The sequence below is a fragment of the Pleurodeles waltl genome, chromosome 2_2 (assembly GCF_031143425.1).
Source record: "Pleurodeles waltl isolate 20211129_DDA chromosome 2_2, aPleWal1.hap1.20221129, whole genome shotgun sequence".
Classification (NCBI taxonomy): domain Eukaryota; kingdom Metazoa; phylum Chordata; class Amphibia; order Caudata; family Salamandridae; genus Pleurodeles; species Pleurodeles waltl.
The window spans coordinates 387,251,445-387,274,433 of NC_090439.1; positions in this window are offsets into that span (position 1 = coordinate 387,251,445).

The following is a 22,989-nucleotide window of genomic DNA, read 5'->3' on the forward strand; positions in this document are numbered from 1 at the left end:
CAGGCAAACAATAAACAGCCCGCGATAGCAGGGCTGTTGCTTTCACAGTTCACCTGGTGTCTTGGTATGGTGGGTTAGTGGAAAATATGGGTCTGGTCAAAGGAAAAGCCAGAGTGGGTATCAAAATGGGGAGCAAAAAAAACAACCTTGTTCCAAAGCTACTAAAAAAAGATGAGGTACGCTTTTTCTCTCATCATTGACAAACTACCATATACTTATTGCCAAAGGAGAAAAGAAAAATGGATATATCTATATTTATTCTTGGCAAGCACTCTACGCTTGACCTGCTCGCTCCCTGGTATAGTGGTAGGCAACCCGTCTAATCCCTTCCACCTCCCGCTCCCCTCTCCCTCCTGAGAATTGCCCGGTAATGGTGGTGGAGGCAGGAATGTACCTGTCTTAGCCAGGGACGTGGCGGGCGATGAGTTCTCAAGGGGCCTCTGTGTGCCCCGCATCATCCGAGGTTCATTCTCATCGTCTCTGCTGCTTTCGGCGTCTCTGCTCCTTTCGCCATCTTTTCTTCTCCCTTCGGCATCTCTCCCTCTCCTGGCGCCCGCGTCGGTTGTCCGACTTTTGTTTCTGAGGAAAACCAGACATATGGGTTTTCTATCTCTTCGGGTTCCGGGTCCTCCCCAGCGGTGCCCCCGGGGCACCCTTTGGCCAGGCCCACCAGGGCCGCGAGTAGCTGGACGGAGAGCCACCCGGCTACACTATCCTTATATGGTCTGTACATCCATTTCAAGCGTTAATATGATTGGAACCACAAACAGGTAAATTGCATCCAACAGAGTTATTGAAAGTCCTTAAAGGAAGAGTAGTGTATTTGTCATTGGAATTGAAAAACTTTTGAGACAGTAGGAATAGAGGAAAACAAAGAAGAGAAAATTGTAATCTTGGTAAATGGTTTACCAGCTGAGAATAAAACAATTTGGCAATAGTTAGTAGATGTTAATAAAGTTAAACAAGCAATTTTTTATTTGCTACAAAATATTTTGTATTATAAAAATGTTAATATTGATCTGGATGTACCAAATGTTGATGATGCCAATTTATCAGGATGCGGCAAAATAGAAAATATAGATCAATCCCGAGCAGAAAAAATGTATGTGCACTATACCATCCATACATTACATTATAAAGAAGACTTTGGAGTTGCTATTGACCTTTTCCAAATCAAGCAAGCTAAGGGAGCTCCTATGAGTGTGTGGGACAAAGGTTTAGAGGCTCACTCTTTTCCACAGATGTTTCCCACTGGAGTAGGGGGTCGGCATAATAACTTACCCATACAAATACCAGCAGTTGAATACAGAACAACACAATTGTATTCAGAAGATCCAAGATTTAGATAGTGTATTCCATATATATTTCATCTACTTTTTTAAAGTAACTTCTCTGGACTCTCATATGTAGTGAATCACATACTAAAAACAGGAATTGGTTTTCAAAATACATCTGCAAGAGCCTTTGTAAACAATTTACATGAAAAGGATGAGAAATTAGAATGCAACTTGATTAATTTGATGACTGGTCTACGGGGAACAATGAATATTGGAAATGGTGTCATCGAGATCTGAAGTGTATGCTGAGGACCATAGGTTCACCTACCTGGTTTTTGACATTGAGTTGTGCAGAGTATACATTGGATGACCTCATTTAATTCTTAAGATTAGCAATCACTAATATCAAAGAGAGGAATGTAAAAACACCAGAGAACTGTGCTCATTAGATCCTGCTAATGTGTGTAGAGATTTCAACCACAGATTTCAAGCTATTCTTGCTTTTATCTGCAACAGGACAAATCCCCCTCTTGGAGAAGTAAGTGATTTCTTTTGGAGGTCAGAGTACCAGGCAAGAGGTGCTCCACATATCCACATGCTACTGTGGATAAAGGATACACCAAGATTTAGATCAGAAACTGATGAATCAGTGTTGTCTTTTATTGAACACTATGTGGCATGTAGCATACCAAACACTCAGGTGGAAAAGGTCTGAGATAGCAAGTATTGTATTTCTAAAAACACTGATGTGGAAAATATTGTTGTAGTACATTCAGAGCCAAAGGTCATTTTTACACAAGATGTCGATTTTGATTTCCACGACCTGTTAATTCAAAAGGAAGAATAAACAGTTTCTTGCCCTCAGTCAGACAAACATTGACAAGGAAATCTCCCAAAAATACATGCAATTTAAAAATAACAGAAGAGTCCAAATACATCAATGATTACAATTCAGTCATTTCAAATATGTAGAATGCTAACTTGGACATTCAATTTGCAGACAATTCAATTGCTGTGGCTTGATATGTTTCATCATACATTACAAAATCTGAAAAAAGTGAAATAAAGAAGAAATTGTATTCCTTCAGATTGAACATTTTTTCTCACAGGGAAATAGGGTCTTATCAGGCCTGTGACTTAGTTCAGCAAGTTTGTTCTCAAAATCAAAAGGAATTGTCTGGGTACATCTTGGCCTATCTACTATAAGAATTAGAGTATTGAAATGCTTTCCTGAAATGCATTATATGCAGAGTTTGATTCTGACGGTACAGATCTTGTAAAATCGAATGTTTGATACCTACTATCCAAAAAGAAGTACTCATCTTGAAGAAAAATATCTTTATGAAATTCTTCAAAACTACTGGTATAAACGTAATGTTACTGAAAAGATAGAAGAAGGAAAATATGCAGTTCAAGGATGTGATGGATGTTCATTCAAATATGAGAAACAAAATGTAATTATTCATCGAAAACTTATGTGTCAAACCCCTGAGAAAAGTGATTTTGGGGGTCATTACAATATTGGTGGTAACAGCCGCATACCGCCGTGCAGAAGACCACCAACATACCGCCGCGGCTGCGGAATTCCACAACAGCTATTATGACCCACATCTCGGAACCCGCCAAAATTCAGACACCCACAAAAGTCTGCCACACCAAAGTTCAGTGATAAACTGGCGAAAACAAAACCGACACCGTCACGCCAACAGAAATATGCCCACACTATCACAACACACGAATCCACGCAGCAGTCTTTCAACCGTGGTATTCCATTGGCAGTAAACACCGCCGCGCTCAAAATACACACACTCTTACAAAACACAGCCACATTGGACAATTCAAAATACACACACCTGATACACATACACACACCACTCCCACACACCCAATACAATATAAAACACACACCCACATCACACACAAACCCCCTACTACCAAAAATTCAGAATGAAGGCCAGAGAGAGACACCACAATCTACAAACAAGCATCCACGAGACACCACCAGCAAGTACAACAGCATCCACAGGCACATAACACCATCACCCACAGAACTTCCACGCACCTCACGCAACACACACACTACATATCACCACACTTTTCACCCCACACATCACCCACACCACCCCATGGCACGGCAAAGAATGCCCAGGTTCTCGGAGGAGGAGCTCAGGGTCATGGTGGAGGAAATCGTCTGGGTAGAGCCACAGCTATTTGGATCACAGGTGCAGCACACCTCAATTGCAAGGAAGATGGAGCTATGGCGAAGAATAGTGGACAGGGTCAACGCAGTGGGACAACACCCAAGAAATCGGGAGGACATCAGGAAAAGGTGGAACGACCTACGGGGGAAGGTGCGTTCCGTGGTCTCAAGACACCACCTTGCAGTTCAGAGTACTGGCGGCGGACCCCCACCTCCTCCCCCACAACTAACAACATGGGAGAAGCAGGTCTTGGCGATTCTGCATCCTGAGGGCTTCGCAGGAGTTGGTGGAGGAATGGACTCTGGTAAGTCAAATCTTAACTATTACATCCCCCACCGTACCTGCATGCTATCACATACCCACACCCTCGCCCTCACCCCTATCACTCCAACTCCTCACAAATGTACCAATATCACAAACCACACATCCCAACACCAAGCCCTGCATGCACAACAAAGCATGGACACCCATCACTATACCCATACACCCCCCTAAACCATCATCACACAAGCTCCCACACAGGAATGCAAGCACTGGGGTACACGGTCACCCACCCATTGCACACCATGCCACACACAGATGCAATAATCATGCCTTTCCACCCCTGCAGGACCACTACCCAACATCACCAGACAGGAGGGTCCAGACATGTCCACTCCACCCGCAGAAGAGGCCCACAGTGATGACAGCACCTCTGTCCAACTGGATCTAGATGACCAGCCCGGACCATCGGGGGCCTCGGGACAGTCGGTTCCCCTCACACAGGCACAGGCCACCACAGACCTTCCCCCCTCTGGAAACACCAGCACCGCACCCACCCACCGGGCCCATACCTCCTTCCCCAGGACACGTCAATCAGCTGTGTGTCGACCACTACAGGGAACCCAGGCTAACCCACCACCCCAACAACAACAGGGACCCCTGGGCAGTGGCAGTGGGCACACGGTCCAGGGGACGGAGGCCCAGGAACAGAGGGGAACTGGGAGGGCTGCTGTGCGATAGGGGGCGGCCAGGCTAAGGGAACCCACTCTCCACGAGGCCCTCTCCTCCATCATGGGAGCATACCACCACTCCCAGGAGACAATGGCAACGGTACTGGCCAAGTTTCAGGAGACCCAGCGCATGCAGGAGGAACAGTATATGGGCTTCAGGGAGGATCTCAGAACCATCAGCTCCACCCTGGGCACCATCGTAGGGGTGCTGAAGGAACTACTTAACACCAAGAGGGACACTGTGGCACTCCAAGGGGCCCCTAACACTAGCATGGACGATTAACTGCCCACCACCTCCGCCAGCGCTAGTGGACAGGATACCCCACCACAGGACCACCACACCAGCACCCCACCCCCTGCAGAGGGAAAACCACCCTGCAAACGGTCACTGAGATCCAGGAACAAGACAGAGCACGATGCCAAGACCCCCGCCAAGAAATGAGACCACCCTGGTTGTCGTCCCACTGTCCCACTTTGACACCCTGTCCATAATTAAACTGCCCCAGCTCCACTTCCTATGCCCATATGGGCAATGCACCTGTGTGACTAATAGACTGGACTCTGCCGTGGACACTCCTCCGCCATCACCCATCACCATTTAACTTCCCCCTCCAATATTTTGCATTTAAATAAACACACATAAAGCACAAAATGATCTGGAGTCTGTCTGTGTTTTCGAAATAGTGTATTTGCAATTACAGTGATAAAATGTTCTTGAAATAGTAATGTCAACATACCTATGTCACACAGCTCTAGTCCATGAGGAATCTAAGCAGATGACACACGTTGGGACCCACATCTGTGAAACCGTAAGGGAAAGTGACAACTCCGTGACCATACACTGGGTGAAAACGACAGACTGGTAGCAGTTGAAAAGTACTTGTAGTAGGCAGGAATGTATTCTCACCTGTGTTTCACTGGAAATATTGCTGGATCATTGAGTCCCTGCTCTGCATGTCTTCTTCCTCTGCTTCATCCTCATCACTGTCCACAGGATCCACAGCTGCCACAACACTGCCATCTGGACCATCCTCCTGCAGAAAAGGCACCTGTCGTCGAAAAGCCAAGTTGTGAAGCATACAGCAGGCCACGATGATCTGGCCTTCTTTGGTGAGTAGAATAGGGATCCGCCTGTTATATGCAGGCACCTGAACCTGTCCTTCAGGAGGCCGAAGGTCCGCTCGATCACCCTCCTAGTTCGCCCATGGGCCTCATTGTAACGTTTCCCTGCCTTGGTCCTGGGATTCCTCACTGGGGTCAGTAGCCATGACAGGTTGGGGTACCCAGAGTCACCTGCAAATGGTGAGGGACAACTGTTAGACACACACCAACCTGTAGGGATAACCTGCTTCCAGGGGCTCACCTAATAGCCACACATGGTGCCTCTGGAGTTGACCCATCACATAAGGGATGCTGCTATTCCGCAGGATGTAGGCATCATGCACTGAGCCAGGGAACATGGCATTCACATGGGAGATGTATGTAGGAGGCTGGACTGGCTTGTAGTGAGTACCAAGGGGTACTTACACCTTGCACCAGGCCCAGTTATCCCTTATTAGTGTATAGGGTGTCTAGCAGCTTAGGCTGATAGATAATGGTAGCTTAGCAGAGCAGCTTAGGCTGAACTAGGAGACGAGTGAAGCTCCTACAGTACCACTAGTGTCATATGCGCAATATCATAAGAAAACACAACACACAGATATACTAAAAATAAAGGTACTTTATTTTTATGACAATATGCCAAAAGTATCTCAGTGAGTACCCTCAGTATGAGGATAGCAAATATACACAAGATATATGTACACAATACCAAAATATGCAGTAATAGTATAAGAAAACAGTGCAAACAATGTATAGTTACAATAGGATGCAATGGGGACACATAGGGATAGGGGCAACACAAACCATATACTCCAAAAGTGGAATGCGAACCACGAATGGACCCCAAACCTATGTGACCTTGTAGAGGGTTGCTGGGACTGTAAGAAAACAGTTAGGGTTAGAAAAATAGCCCACCCCAAGACCCTGAAAAGTGAGTGCAAAGTGCACTAAAGATCCCCAAGGGACATAGAAGTCGTGATAGGGGAATTCTGCAGGAAAGACACAAACCAGCAATGCAACAACGATGGATTTCCAGTCGAGAGTACATGTGGAACAAGGGGATCAAGTCCAAAAGTCACAAGCAAGTCGGAGATGGGCAGATGTCCAGGAAATGCCAGCTGTGGATGCAAAGAAGCTGCTACTGGACAGTAGAAGCTGAAGGTTCTGCAGGAACGACAAGGGCTAGAGACTTCCCCTTTGGAGGATGAATTTCCCACGCCGTGGAGAGTCGTGCAGAAGTGTTTTCCTGAAGAAAAACCGCAAACAAGCCTTGCTAGCTGCAAGTTGTGCGATTAGGGTTTTTGGATGCTGCTATGGCCCAGGAGGGACAAGAATGTCGCCAATTGTGTTTGGGGACAGAGGGGGCGTCGAGCAAGACAAGGAGCCCTCTCAGAAGCAGGCAGCACCTGCAGAAGTGCTGGAACAGGCACTACAAAGTGGAGTGAAACGGTGCTCACCCGAAATTGCACAAAGGAGTCCCACGCCGCCGGAGGACAACTTAGGAGGTCGTGCAATGCAGGTTAGAGTGCCGTGGACCCAGGCTGGACTGTGCACAAAGGATTTCCGCCAGAAGAGCACGGAGGCCGGAGTAGCTGCAAAAGTCGCGGTTCCCAGCAATGCAGTCTGGCGTGGGGAGGCAAGGACTTACCTCCACCAAACTTGGACTGAAGAGTCACTGGACTGTGGGAATCACTTGGACAGAGTTGCTGGATTCAAGGGACCTCGCTCGTCATGCTGGGAGGAGACCCAGGGTACCTGTGATGCAGTTCTTTGGTGCCTGCGGTTGCAGGGGGACGATTCCGTCGACCCACGGGAGATTTCTTCAGAGCTTCTACTGCAGAGAGGAGGCAGACTACCCCCACAGCATGCACCACCATGAAAGCAGTCGAGAAGGCGGCAGGATCAGCGTTACAGAGTTGCAGTAGTCATCTTTGCTACTTTGTTGCAGTTTTGCAGGCTTCCAGCGCGGTCAGCAGTCGATTCCTTGGCAGAAGGTGAAGAGAGAGATGCAGAGGAACTCGGATGAGCTCTTGCATTCGTTATCTAAGGAAATCCCCAAAGCAGAGACCGTAAATAGCCAGAAAAGAGGGTTTGGCTACTTAGGAGAGAAGATAGGCTAGCAACACGTGAAGGAGCCTATCAGAAGGAGTCTCTGACGTCACCTGCTGGCCCTGGCCACTCAGAGCAGTCCAGTGTGCCAGCAGCACCTCTGTTTCCAAGATGGCAGAGGTCTGGAGCACACTGGAGGAGCTCTGGGCACCTCCCAGGGGAGGTGCAGGTCAGGGGACTGGTCACTCCCCTTTCCTTTGTCCAGTTTCGCGCCAGAGCAGGGCTGAGGGGTCCCTGAACCGGTGTAGACTGGCTTATGCAGAAATGGGCACCATCTGTGCCCATGAAAGCATTTCCAGAGGCTGGGGGAGGCTACTCCTCCCCAGCCCTAACACCATTTTCCAAAGGGAGAGGGTGTAACACCCTCTCTCTGAGGAAGTCCTTTGTTCTGCCTTCCTGGGCCAAGCCTGGCTGGACCCCAGGAGGGCAGAAACCTGTCTGAGGGGTTGGCAGCAGCAGCAGCTGCAGTGAAACCCCGGGAAAGGCAGTTTGGCAGTACCCAGGTCTGAGCTACAGACCTGTGGGATTATGGGATTGTGCCAACAATGCCAGGATGGCATAGAGGGGGCAATTCCATGATCATAGACATGTTACATGGCCATATTTGGAGTTACCATTGTGAAGCTACATATAGGTAGTGACCTATATGTAGTGCACGCGTGTAATGGTGTCTCCGCACTCACAAAGTCCGGGGAATTGGCCCTGAACAATGTGGGGGCACCTTGGCTAGAGCCAGGGTGCCCACACACTAAGTAACTTAGCACCCAAACTTTACCAGGTAAAGGTTAGACATATAGGTGACTTATAAGTTACTTAAGTACAGTGTAAAATGGCTGTGAAATAACGTGGACGTTATTTCACTCAGGCTGCAGTGGCAGGCCTGTGTAAGAATTGTCAGAGCTCCCTATGGGTGGCAAAAGAAATGCTGCAGCCCATAGGGATCTCCTGGAACCCCAATACCCTGGGTACCTCAGTACCATATACTAGGGAATTATAAGGGTGTTCCAGTATGCCAATGTAAATTGGTAAAATTGGTCACTAGCCTGTTAGTGACAATTTGTAAAGAGAGAGCATAACCACTGAGGTTCTGGTTAGCAGAGCCTCAGTGAGACAGTTAGGCATCACACAGGGAACACATACCTACAGGTCACAAACTCATGAGCACTGGGGTCCTGAATAGCAGGGTCCCAGTGACACATAACAAACATACTGAAAACATAGGGTTTTCACTATGAGCACTGGGCCCTGGCTAGCAGGATACCAGTGAGACAGTGAAAACACCCTGACATACACTCACAAACAGGCCAAAAGTGGGGGTAACAAGGCTAGAAAGAGGCTACTTTCTCACACAACAGCCCCCCCCAAACGAAGGACAATAAGGCTAACCTTGGCCAGTTGAGACTTTATTGTCTAAGTGGTGATAAGTAGAGAGTAGCTCTGCAATAGACTGGTTACTCCCTTTATCATCCACTATATGGTTACTTCCCTGTGGGGATGTAAACCACCCTGTTTGAAGTTTTTTAGCTAAGCAACAATGTGAAGATGTATTTTTTGAGTTTCTATCAGTAAGTTTTAGTTTAGAGCAGTGGGAATTGTCCACTGAACCTATTTGTAGTGATGGAAATGCCAGGCAGGGATGCTGTCTCAGAAAAGCCATAGCTGGGCAAAAACTTTGTCCATATGGCTGGAAGAGAAAACAGGGATGCTGTTTCTCTTGGGTTGGAGCAGGGCAGGGATGCTGTCCTATGAGCTCCACACTAGGGCAGGGATGCTGTCCTAAGTGTTGTGAGGCAGTGCAGGGTTTCTGCACTAAAGTTTCTCTGGGAGGGTTGGAGGGGTGCTCCATGTTAACCAAAATGGTGCTCTTTTTGTCACCAATGTTAGTTATCCCACAGAGAGGTACTTCTACCTCAGGGAGTACAGCTTTGCCAGCTGATGATTCCCTTGGAACAGTTGCCACCCCAGGAGAGGTTTCTCCCACCACAGGAATGATATCCCGATTGGCAGGGTGGTTAGGGGATACTGTGATACCCTTTTTACCTGTTGTTGGAGAGGGATCCTGAGTTTTCAGGCCTTCACTCCTTTGCTTTTTCATTTCAGTAGAAATGAGAGGGAACAATTCCTCTGGGATGCCAGCTGCATGGGCATAAAACTCTACATCAGCCCAACCTGAGGCCTCTAGGTCATTACCTAAGAGACAGTCTACAGGTAAGCTAGGTGATACCACCACCTGCTTAGGGCCAGTAACTCCACCCCAACTAAACTGAATTATAGCTAAGGGAAGAAACTTAGTGGAGTTATGGACATCAATAATTGTATACTGTTGTCCAATGATGTGTTGTTCAGGAGCCACTAGGTTTTCAGTCACCAAAGTGATACTGGCACCTGTGTCCCTGTAGGCCAAGGCCTCAACACCATTTATTGAAACTGTCTGCCTGTACTTATCCATTGTAAGGGGACAAGCAGCCAGTGTGGCAAGGCCAATGCCACTAGGTGTGACAGAAACTGTCTTGGGACTGACTACCCCAGTTTCTATTATGGACCCATAAGTGAACCCAACTACACCCTTAACTTGACTGTTGCCAGCAGTCCCACCACTAGTACCACTACTGCTAGGGGCACTAGAGCTTGATGTATTAGTGGTGGTAGGCTCAGGGGGTTTACCTGGACAGGACTTATCCCCTGGCCTATGGCCTCTGTTTTTACACACAAAGCACCAAGGCTTTTTAATGTGTGCAGGTTGAGAAGAAGAGGAAGAATTTGTTTTATCCCCACCCTCTGAAGAGTGTTTAAGATTTGAAGTGGGATCTTTGGTTTTACCCTTATCCCCATGCTTATCTTGAGATTTTTCACCATCTTTCTTCTTGCCATCCTTGTCACCACCTGTATGAACTTTTCTGTTCACTCTTGTTCTGACCCATTTGTCTGCCTTCTTTCATAATTCTTGGGGAGAGGTCAGATCTGAGTCCACTAGATACTGGTGCAACAAATCAGACACACAATTATTAAGTATATGCTCTCTCAGGATTATGTTATATAGGCTTTCATAGTCAGTCACTTTACTGACATGTAACCACCCCTCCAAGGCCTTTACTGAATGGTCAACAAAGTCTACCCAGTCTTGTGAAGACTCCTTTTTGGTTTCTCTGAACTTCATCCTGTACTGTTCAGTGGTTAAGCCATAACCATCTAGGAGTGCATTCTTAAGAACTGCAAAATTATTGGCATCACTTTCTTTCACAGTAAGGAGCCTATCCCTACCCTTTCCACTAAATGATAGCCATAGGATAGCAGCCCACTACCTTTGAGGGACATCCTGTACAACACAGGCCCTCTCAAGTGCAGCAAACCACTTGTTAATGTCATCCCCCTCCTTATAAGGGGTAACTATCTTGTGCAGATTCCTGTAATCATGCTCTTTTGCAGGATGACTATGGGGAATACTGCTGCTGCCACCATGGGTTTCTAAACCCAATTTCTGTCTTTCTCTTTCTACTTCTAAGGACTGCCTATCCAAATCCAGCTGTTGCTTCTTGAGCTTCAGTCTGGTTTGTTCCACTCTCAATCTATTGAGCTCCCTTTCTAACACTCTGTCATCAGGGTGGGTGGGTGGTACATTCCTTGAAACAGAAGTATGTTGAGAATGAACGGAAGTAGACTGGCCCTAACAGATGGCATCCTAACAGCTTGTTTAACAGAAACATCACTTCTACTATGATGTGAAGGAATACTCTTGCTATGATGTGAGGCAACACTATCAGTATGGTGTGACTCTACATCAGTACCAACTATGCTAGGCTGTCTGGTAATGGGCAGGCTAGGAAGTTTCTTTCCTGAATCTTTTTCTAGGGGAGTCCCTGGATCAGATTGTGAACCATTAGCTAATTTTTCAACAGAAGGGGCACCTCTGGCCTTATCCTGTTCTATAAGCATGTTAACCAACAGTTCTCTGGGGGGATTCTTCCCTACACTTAAACCTCTTTCTATGCAGAGACTCCTTGCTCCTTTCCAGCTAAGGTGATCATAAGCAATTTTGGACAGATCAACAGTTTGGCCTGTGCCAGACATTTTAGAAAGTGTTTAAGTGACAGAAAAAGTGAGAAAAAGTTTTTAGAACTTTTTAAAGAACAGGTTTTTTTTTTTTTTTTACTTTTAAGAACTTTTTAGAAAGTTAGAAGTAATTTTCAGCACTTTAGAAAAGAAGTGAGAAAAGAAATGCAAAACTTTTTGGTTAGGTGTACATACACTGAACTTGTTTTGTATATTTTTCTCTTATGAAAAGTACAATGACAAAAGTGGTAAGTAGTTACAGAGCACTTATCCCACCACTGCACAACCAATGTAGGAGGCTGGACTGGCTTGTAGTGAGTACCAAGGGGTACTTACACCTTGCACCAGGCCCAGTTATCCATTATTAGTGTATAGGGTGTCTAGCAGCTTAGGCTGATAGATAATGGTAGCTTAGCAGAGCAGCTTAGGCTGAACTAGGAGACGAGTGAAGCTCCTACAGTACCACTAGTGTCATATGCACAATATCATAAGAAAACACAATACACAGATATACTAAAAATAAAGGTACTTTATTTTTATGACAATATGCCAAAAGTATCTCAGTGAGTACCCTCAGTATGAGGATAGCAAATATACACAAGATATATGTACACAATACCAAAATATGCAGTAATAGTATAAGAAAACAGTGCAAACAATGTATAGTTACAATAGGATGCAATGGGGACACATAGGGATAGGGTTAACACAAACCATATACTCCAAAAGTGGAATGCGAACCACGAATGGACCCCAAACCTATGTGACCTTGTAGAGGGTCGCTGGGACTGTAAGAAAACAGTTAGGGTTAGGAAAATAGCCCACCCCAAGACCCTGAAAAGTGAGTGCAAAGTGCACTAAAGTTCCCCAAGGGACATAGAAGTCGTGATTGGGGAATTCTGCAGGAAAGACACAAACCAGCAATGCAACAACAATGGATTTCCAGTCGAGGGTACCTGTGGAACAAGGGGACCAAGTCCAAAAGTCACAAGCAAGTCGGAGATGGGCAGATGCCCAGGAAATGCCAGCTGTGGATGCAAAGAAGCTGCTACTGGACAGTAGAAGCGGAAGGTTCTGCAGGAACGACAAGGGCTAGAGACTTCCCCTTTGGAGGATGGATCCCCCACGCCGTGGAGAGTCGTGCAGAAGTATTTTCCTGAAGAAAGACCGCAAACAAACCTTGCTAGCTGCAAGTCGTGTGGTTAGGGTTTTTGGATGCTGCTGTGGCCCAGGAGGGACCAGGATATCGCCAATTGCGTCTGGGGACAGAGGGGGCATCGAGCAAGACAAGGAGCCCTCTCAGAAGCAGGCAGCATCCGCAGAAGTGCCGGAACAGGCACTACGAAGTGGAGTGAAATGGTGCTCACCCGAAGTTGCACAAAGTAGTCCCAAAGGAGGACATCTTAGGAGGTCGTGCAATGCAGGTTAGAGTGCCGTGGACCCAGGCTGGACTGTGCACAAAGGATTTCCGCCGGAAGTGCACGGAGGCCGGAGTAGCTGCAAAAGTCGCGGTTCCCAGCAATGCAGTCTGGCGTGGGGAGGCAAGGACTTACCTCCACCAAACTTGGACTGAAGAGTCACTGGACTGTGGGAGTCACTTGGACAGAGTTGCTGGATTCGAAGGACCTCGCTCGTCGTGCTGAGAGGAGACCCAGGGTACCGGTGATGCAGTTCTTTGGTGCCTGCGGTTGCAGGGGGACGATTCCGTCGACCCACGGGAGATTTCTTCGGAGCTTCTAGTGCAGAGAGGAGGCAGACTACCCCCACAGCATGCACCACCAGGAAAGCAGTCGAGAAGGCGGCAGGATCAGCGTTACAGAGTTGCAGTAGTCGTCTTTGCTACTTTGTTGCAGTTTTGCAGGCTTCCAGCGCGGTCAGCAGTCGATTTCTTGGCAGAAGGTGAAGAGAGAGATGCAGAGGAACTCGGATGAGCTCTTGCATTCGTTATCTAAGGAAATCCCCAAAGCAGAGACCCTAAATAGCCAGAAAAAAGGGTTTGGCTACTTAGGAGAGAAGATAGGCTAGCAACACCTGAAGGAGCCTATCAGAAGGAGTCTCTGACGTCAACTGCTGGCCCTGGCCACTCAGAGCAGTCCAGTGTGCCAGCAGCACCTCTGTTTCCAAGATGGCAGAGGTCTGGAGCACACTGGAGGAGCTCTGGGCACCTCCCTGGGGAGGTGCAGGTCAGGGGAGTGGTCACTCCCCTTTCCTTTGTCCAGTTTCGTGCCAGAGCAGGGCTGAGGGGTCCCTGAACCTGTGTAGACTGGCTTATGCAGAAATGGGCACCATCTGTGACAATGAAAGCATTTCCAGAGGCTGGGGGAGGCTATTCCTCCCTAGCCCTAACACCATTTTCCAAAGGGAGAGGGTGTAACACTCTCTCTCTGAGGAAGTCCTTTGTTCTGCCTTCCTGGGCCAAGCCTGGCTGGACCCCAGGAGGGCAGAAACCTGTCTGAGGGGTTGGCAGCAGCAGCAGCTGCAGTGAAACCCCGGGAAAGGCAGTTTGGCAGTACCCAGGTCTGAGCTACAGACCTGTGGGATCATGGGATTGTGCCAACTATGCCAGGATGGCATAGAGGGGGCAATTCCATGATCATAGACATGTTACATGGCCATATTCGGCGTTACCATTGTGAAGCTACATATAGGTAGTGACCTATATGTAGTGCTCGCGTGTAATGGTGTCCCCGCATCTCACAAAGTCCGGGGAATTGGCCCTGACCAATGTGGGGGCACCTTGGCTAGTGCCAGGGTGCCCACACACTAAGTAACTTAGCACCCAACCTTTACCAGGTAAAGGTTAGACATATAGGTGACTTATAAGTTACTTAAGTGCAGTGTAAAATGGCTGTGAAATAACGTGGACGTTATTTCACTTAGGCTGCAGTGGCAGGCCTGTGTAAGAATTGTCAGAGCTCCCTATGGGTGGCAAAAGAAATTCTGCAGCCCATAGGGATCTCCTGGAACCCCAATACCCTGGGTACCTCAGTACCATATACTAGGGAATTATAAGGGTGTTCCAGTAAGCCAATGTAAATTGGTAAAATTGGTCACTAGCCTGTTAGTGACAATTTGTAAAGAGAGAGCATAACCACTGAGGTTCTGGTTAGCAGAGCCTCAGTGAGACAGTTAGGCATCACACAGGGAACACATACCTACAGGTCACAAACTTATGAGCACTGGGGTCCTGACTAGCAGGGTCCCAGTGACACATAATAAACATACTGAAAACATAGGGTTTTCACTATGAGCACTGGGCCCTGGCTAGCAGGATACCAGTGAGACAGTGAAAACACCCTGACATACACTCACAAGCAGGCCAAAAGTGGGGGTAACAAGGCTAGAAAGAGGCTACTTTCTCACAATGTACTGGTCTGCCAAACATACCATCTGTACATTCATGGAATGATAACTCTTCTGGTTTCTGTACACCTGCTCACTCCTGTGGGGGGGGGGTACCAAAGCCACATGGGCCCCATCAATGGCACCTATGTTGTTGGGGATATGTCCAAGGGCATAGAAGTCACCTTTCACTGTAGGCAAATCCTCCACCTGAGGGAAAACTATGTAGCTCCGCATGTGTTTCAGCAGGGCAGACAACACTCTGGACAATACTTTGGAAAACATAGGCTGGGACATCCCTGATGCCATGGCCACAGTTGTTTGAAAAGACCCACTTGCAAGGAAATGGAGCACTGATAGCACCTGCACTTGAGGAGGGATTCCTGTGGGATGGCGGATTGCTGACATCAGGTCTGGCTCTAACTGGGTACACAGTTCCTGGATTGTGGCACGGTCAAACCTGTAGGCGATTATCAAATGTCTTTCCTCCATTGTCGACAGGTCCACCAGCGGTCGGTACACCGGAGGATTCCGCCATCTCCTCACATGTCCCAGCGGACGGTGCCTATGAAGGACAACAGAGACCACAGAGTCAAACAACTCAGAGGTACGTACCCACAGTTTACCCAGAACACCAGTCATACACAATAGGTGGACTGTATGTGTGTTGACACTAGGCCTAGGTATGTGTGACGCAGTTGGAAATTAGGCCATGTGGGCCCCTGAAATGGCGGCTGTCTGACCTCTAAAGTGGGACAATGGGATGTGAGGTAACTGCGCTGGCGTTGTACACCGTCGCGGTATGTGGTCGGAGACCGCGGCGCAATGCTGCATTGGTTAACATTGGACCCTATGGGTCCCAGGAGCCAATGACGATGTACGCCGGTGGTGACGGTACGCACCGCCGCGGATGTGACTACCGCAGATGTGACCGCCATTTTCTATCTGTTCAATCCCTCTATACCTGATCTTCGACAGGAGAGGACCTACACTGCAAGTGCTGCTGTGACCTCGGTCTGGAAGAGACAATGGGGGTCATTCTAAGTCTGGCTGCGGCGGAGGCCGCCCGCCAGACTTCCCCCCTCCAAAATACCGCTCCGCGGTCGCAAGACCGCTGAGGGTATTTTGGCTTTTGCACTGGGCTGGTGGGTGACCGCCAAAAGGCCGCCCGCCAGCCCAGTGCAAAAACCCTTCCCACGAGGACGCCGTCTCAGAATTGAGCCGGCGGAGTGGGAAGGTGCGACGGGTGCAGTTGCACCCGTCGCGAATTTCTCTGTCTGCAATGCAGACAGTGAAATTCAAAGTGGGGCCCGCTTACGGGGGCCCCTGCAGTGCCCATGCCATTGGCCCCCCCAGGGGCCCCACGACACCCCATACCACCATCCTGTTCCTGGCGGGCGAACCGCCAGGAACAGGATGGCGGTATGGGGTGTCTGAATCCCCATGGCGGCGCAGCGAGCTGCGCCGCCATGGAGGATTCAGAAGGGCAGCGGAAAACCAGCGGGAGACCGCCGGTTTTCCTCTTCTGACCGCGGCTGAACTGCCGCGGTCAGAATGCCCTGCGGGGCACCGCCAGCCTGTTGCCGCTGCTTCCGCCGACCCTGGCCCCGGCGGTCTAGTACCGCCGGGGTCAGAATCACCCCCAATGGCTTGTGCGTCTGGGGAAAGGGCCCCTGCCTTCACATCGGAGGAGTTGGAGAAGCTCGTTGATGGGGTCCTCCCCTAGTACAGGCTACTCTACGGTCCTCCAGACAAACAGGTAAGTACACAGGGAGCATGTTGTATGGGCTATGCCTGTGTGTAGAGGGCTGGATGTAAGAAGGAAGCGGGCAGAGTTCTGCGTGCATGAAAGACGGTGGTTGCATGTGCCACATGGCAAGGGTAGGGATGGGGGTCACTCACTTTGACAGTGCAGTTGGTAATGACTTTTCTTCTTCCCCTGTACATTTCATGTAGGTCAGCGCCCACCAGAAGAAAGAAATTTGGCGTGCCATCGCCAAGGACGTCCGGACCCTGGGGGTCTACCACAGACGGAGCACCCACTGCTGGACAAGATGGGAGGACATCCGCCGCTGGAGCAAGAAGACGGCGGAGGCTTAGCTGGGGATGGCCTCCCAACGTGGGAGGGGTGCCCGTCGAACCATGACCCCCCTGATGTTCAGGATCCTGGCGTGGCCTACCCGGAGTTGGATGGGCGCTTGAGGGCATCACAGCAGACACAAGGGGGTGAGTACACTCTCATTCATCTGACTGCGCGCAGTGGAGTTTTCTGGGTGGGGGAGGAGGGCTGTGGGTTTCCCTAGGCCAGGGCGAGTTCCGTAGGCTAGGCCCCTCCGTAAGGCATGGCCCTGTGGCCCCCCCACCCTACCTCTGTAGAGTGCCAAATACAGCTATTCATGTCCCTGTGTCATCTATGTGTGCAGATGTCATCCATAGCCTTGTAGGCCATTTCCCAGGAATTGCACTGTAGAGCCCAAGAGCGCAGCGTAGTGCAGGGGGCTTCTGTGTCTGTCTTGTCCGCCAACGGTAGCTGTAATCCATGCACTCAACATGTCTTTATTCTGTTCCTCCCCCTTTTTGTGGTTTCCCTGTTCTTGTGTGCATTAGCATCATCAGGCGGAGGAGCAGTGGCATGGGAGCACGAGGGAGCTGCATCCCACATGGCCATGGAGGGCCACACTACGGACTCAGAATTCACCAGTGGGACAGAGGGCGAGGGGAGCTCCACGGCGTGGACTCGTCCTCTGATGGGAGCTCCCTTGTGGTAGCGGCAACATCTGTGCCCCCCGCATCTACAGGTACAGCCGCCACCCCCCTACCAGCACCGCCCTCCCAGCAGCCTCTCAGCCTTTGCCCCGTGCCCGCTCACCCAGGAGGGTGGGCATCACCTTCGCCCCAGGCACCTCAGGCCCTGCCCCAGTCACCCCTGCTGCCCTCAGTGAGGAGGCCATTGACCTCCTCAGGTCCCTCACTGTTGGTCAGTCTACCATTTTGAATGCCATCCAGGGTGTAGGAAAGCAGTGGAAACAAACTAATGCATTCCTGGAGGGCATTCATTCTGGTCAGGCGGCCCTTCGCCGAGCCTTTCAAACTCTGGCCTAAGCACTGATGGCAGCCATTGTCCCTGTGTCTATCCTCCCCCCTCCAACTTCCTCCACCCAGACCCAATCCCCTGTACCTCTGCCTATCCCAAGCACACCATCAGACTAGCCTGCACACACCTCACCACACAAGGGAAGCTCAGGCAAACATAAGCACCACACATCCCACAGGCAATCATGCAAGCATCAGACATATGCTGGGCCATGAAGGACCACCAGCACAAGACCCGCTGGCCCATGAAGGACCGCCAACTCAAGCACCGCTGGGCCATGAAGGACCGCCAGCACAAGACCCGCTGGGCCATGAAGGACCACCAACTCAAGCAACGCTGGGCCATGAAGGACCGCCAGCACAAGACCCGCTGGGCCATGAAGGACCGCCAACTCAAGCAATGCTGGGCCATGAAGGACCGCCAGCACAAGACCCGCTGGGCCATGAAGGACCGCCAGCACAAGACCCGCTGGGCCATGAAGGTCCGCCAACTCAAGCACCGCTGGGCCATGAAGGTCCGCCAGCACAAGACCCGCTGTGCCATGAAGGACCGCCAACTCAAGCACTGCTGGGCCATGAAGGATAGCCAACTCAAGCACCGCTGGGCCATGAAGGACCGCCAACTCAAGCACTGCTGAACAGGGCAAGCACCGCTGAACTGGGCACTGCCAAATCAAGCACCGCTGAACAGGCCACCGCCAAATCAAGCACCGCTGAACAGGGCAAGCACTGCTGAACAGGGCACCGCCAACTCAAGCACCGCTGAACAGGGAAAGCACCGCTGAACAGGGCACCGCCAAATCAAGCACCGCTGAACAGGGCACCGCCAAATCAAGCACTGCTGAGCAGGGCAAGCACCGCTGAACAGGGCACCGCCAACTCAAGCACCGCTGAACAGGGCTAATACCGCTGAACAGGGCACCGCCAACTCAAGCACCGCTGAACAGCGCACCGCCAAATCAAGCACCGCTGAACAGGGCACCGCCAAATCAAGCACTGCTGAACAGGGCAAGCACCACTGATGAGGGCACCGCCAACTCAAGCACCGCTGAACAGGGCAAGCACCACTGAACAGGGCACTGCCAACTCAAGCACCGCTGAACAAGGCACCGCCAAATGAAGCACTGCTGAACAGGGCTCCGCCAACTCAAGCACCGCTAGCCCATGAGCGGCAGAGGCTCTGACGCAACTGGGACTGTCACGGGGTGAGTGATGCACTCTGGGTACCAGTCCCCCTCCAGAACCAGTGGAGACATGCATCCACTACCTCTGTCCTTCACAGAATGAAGCACTCTAGGCACCAGTCCCCCTCTAGAACCAGTGGAGACATGCATCCACTACCTCTGTCCTTCACAGGATGAAGCACTCTGGGCACCAGTCCCCCTCCAGAACCAGTGGAGACATGCATCCACTACCTCTGTCCTTCACAGGATGAAGCACTCTGGGCACCAGTCCCCCTCCAGAACCAGTGGAGAGATCCATCCACTACCTCTGTCCTTCACAGGATGAAGCACTCTGGGCACCAGTCCCCCTCCAGAACCAGTCGAGACATGCATCCACTACCTCTGTCCTTCACAGGATGAAGCACTCTGGGCACCAGTCCCCCTCCAGAACCAGTGGAGACTGTTATCCACTTGAGAGACTGTGGCTTTGCACTCCCCAGGATAATGTAGTGGGCAAACCACCCACTGGAGAGACTTGAGAGACTGTGGCTTTGTACTCCCCAGGATAATGCAGTGGGCAAACCACCCACTGGAGAGACTTGAGAGGCTGTGGCTTTGCACTCCCCAGAATAATGCAGTGGGCAAACCACCCACAGTAGAGACTTGAGAGACTGTGGCTTTACACTCCCCAGGATAATGCAGTGGGCAAACCACCCACTAGAGAGACTTGAGAGATTGTGGCTTTGCACTCCCCAGGATAATGCAGTGGGCAACCCACCCACTGGAGAGACTTGAGAGACTGTGGCTTTGCACTCCCCAGGATTGAACAGTGGGCATTGATCCCCCTCGTGGATCTGGCATTGTGCACTCATCCGGCTGAGGTGCCCCCCTTCACTTCCCCCCCGAGGTGCCTGTTGTATTTCTATCTGATGCCCCTGCAGTGTTCTCTCTGTTTTCATCTGGTATCGAGTGTGGGCCTCACCCATGCATTTTGGGCCCAGTCGTCCATGGACTATAAATGGTGCAATACCTGGACTACTATTCTTGGTGTATATTTTGTTAATAGTGTATATATGTATATTTTGGCGTACTGCATTTTAATATATTACAATGGTTACACTCATTTCCTTTTGTCTTTGCATTCTTCTGGGGGGGGTTGGGGGTGTAACTATAATGTATAGATATGTATTAGTGTGTGTGTTGTAGTGGGTGAGGGTGGGGGTGGGGGTGTTGCGTGTGGGTCCCTGTTTTTTCCCTCCCCTGTGTCGTAGGTGCAGTACTCACCGTGGTGTTCGCCGCCGGCGTTCGTGTTCCTGGTAGAGGAGCAGGAAGACTATCACAGGTAGGATTTGGAGTTCCGGGTCCATGGTGTCCTCGTTCCTCGTGGAGTGTGTAGAGGTGAGAGTTTTCCCTTCAAAATTCCTGTTTCCGCTGTGTTTTTATCTGCGGTGAATCCGCCCCAGAAAAGGTGGCGGATTGGCCTGTCATAATAGTGTGGGCGGTACATTGTCTTCCGCCTGTCTGTTGGCGGTGACCGCCGCGCTGTTTGTTTGTACCGCCGTGGCGGTCGGAGTGTTAAAGTGGCTGACTTTGTTGGCGGTCTCCGCCACGGTCGTAATTGCAATTTTTTTTCTGCCAGCCTGTTGGCGGTCTTAACGCCACTTTAACACCGTCCGCCAGGGTTGTAATGACCACCTTTGTATCTTTAGCACTTCTTCAACTGTTTAAACCTTGGCATAATGAATTGGAATTACCTGGAGATTATAATTGCTATGAACATTCTTTTAATGTTGTAAAAGATACTATTTAGTGTAATTTGTTTAAAAACTGTTTACAAATGGTAAATTAAGAGATACAGCAAGAAGAAATAATTGCTGCTTAGAATCCAAAGGATAGTTCTGAAAGCAGCCAGAGTTTGGCAACTTCAAGTCAAGATTCCCTTGGAAAACCTATTATTGCAAATGAAGCTGCCACAGCTATGAATTAAGTGGAAACTGCCACGGAACAAGGTAGATTGGAATCAGAAGATCTAGATGTGTTAGTTGGACAACTAAACAATGAGAAGAAATACACTTACAGTGAAGTAAAGAAAATAAATAGAACATGGACTACAACATGACTAAAACAAATGCATTTGCTCAATACTTCAGCCAATTCAATTATACATTAGTGGACAAGCTGGCACTGGATAAAGCTTTCTAATTAAAGCTATCTCTACTTACCCACAAAAAAATCACAATTCCCAACTTATTGTGTATAGTAACTGCACCTACAGGATTGGCTGCTCACAACATCAAGGGAACAACATTACATAGAGTGTTAATACTACCTGCAGAACAGGATAATAAATTGGAATACATGAAGTTCTCTGTAGAAGCTTCTCATGAGGGTGAAGAGTTTTGAAGAAGACAAAACTTTTGATTATTGATGAGGTAAGCATGGTTTCAAATATAATGCTTGCTTCTGTCCATCTGTGAATGCAAGAGTTTTTGGAAGAAAGCATTTGGAGACCTACTACAACTAACTCCTGTAAAAGAAGAGCTGTTTTTTAAAACTCTCTCACATGATGACACTAGAAACTCATTACGAAATATTGGCAATGTCAACAGTTGGCAATATTTTCAATACAAGGAACTTGTGAAAAATATGTGTCAGGTTTCTGATATGGACCTTAGAAGCATTCTAAAGGACATCAGAGTGGGAGTTCTGACACAGGAGGCAAAATTGATGTTGGAAACATGAGTTATGTAATGTGTGAGATCATATGCAGTGCATAGTGGGGCATAGGTTATAGTTAGCTATGCTAAACGTCTATGGTTTTGTACGTCGAAAATGTTCCACTGACTATAACATCCCTATAACCTTTGTGTTTTAGTGACTTTTTTCACTTGTCTTGAACTCCTATGGTTTTCTACATGGAAAATGTTACACAAACTATAACATTGCTATAACCATTGTTTTTTAGTGAATATATATGTATTTATCCTACTGGCTGTCACCAGTAGGTAGTTATAGTTAGGACCTAGTTCCCTATGAAAAAGCATTTTTTCACTTGTCTATATCTTTTGTGTGTTTTGACGAATCTTCACAGAATAAAAAAAGTGTCAAGTTGGGTCTTATTGTGCACCAAAGGTTTTGGAGTGATCTGTCAAGCAGGGGACAAGAAAAAAAGGGTCATAAAATTAAATTTCCCTTGTTAAGTACCATAGACTCTTTAAACACGATTCTAGCCCAACCATCTGGACAGAATAACACCAAGTTTGGCACAAAAGTAGCTTTTTGGTCCGCAGATCGCCCTTTTCTCATTTGGTGTAAATCCATTCAGTAGTTTTTGAGATACTAAAGGGCATGTGAGTAGGGAAAGAGATTAAATGATTGCTCCCCCATGCAGGGAGCTGCATTTTCAGCAGCTCCCTGCGTGCGGGAGCTATTCCGGCCTCCACAGAAGGTGGGGAGACAGCTGGGACCATGGGGCCTTGAGGCTACCCTACTGTCCTATCACTTTCTCTCTCTCTCAAGATAGGTTGTTATTGCAATGGTATCTCCATATAGTGACTTCAAAGTGTCCCACAACAAGTTTGGTACCAATGTCACCTGTGGCCTACTGGTAAAACTTTTGGACTGTCACCCAGTAGGTTGAATTCCTGGTATTTCATGACAG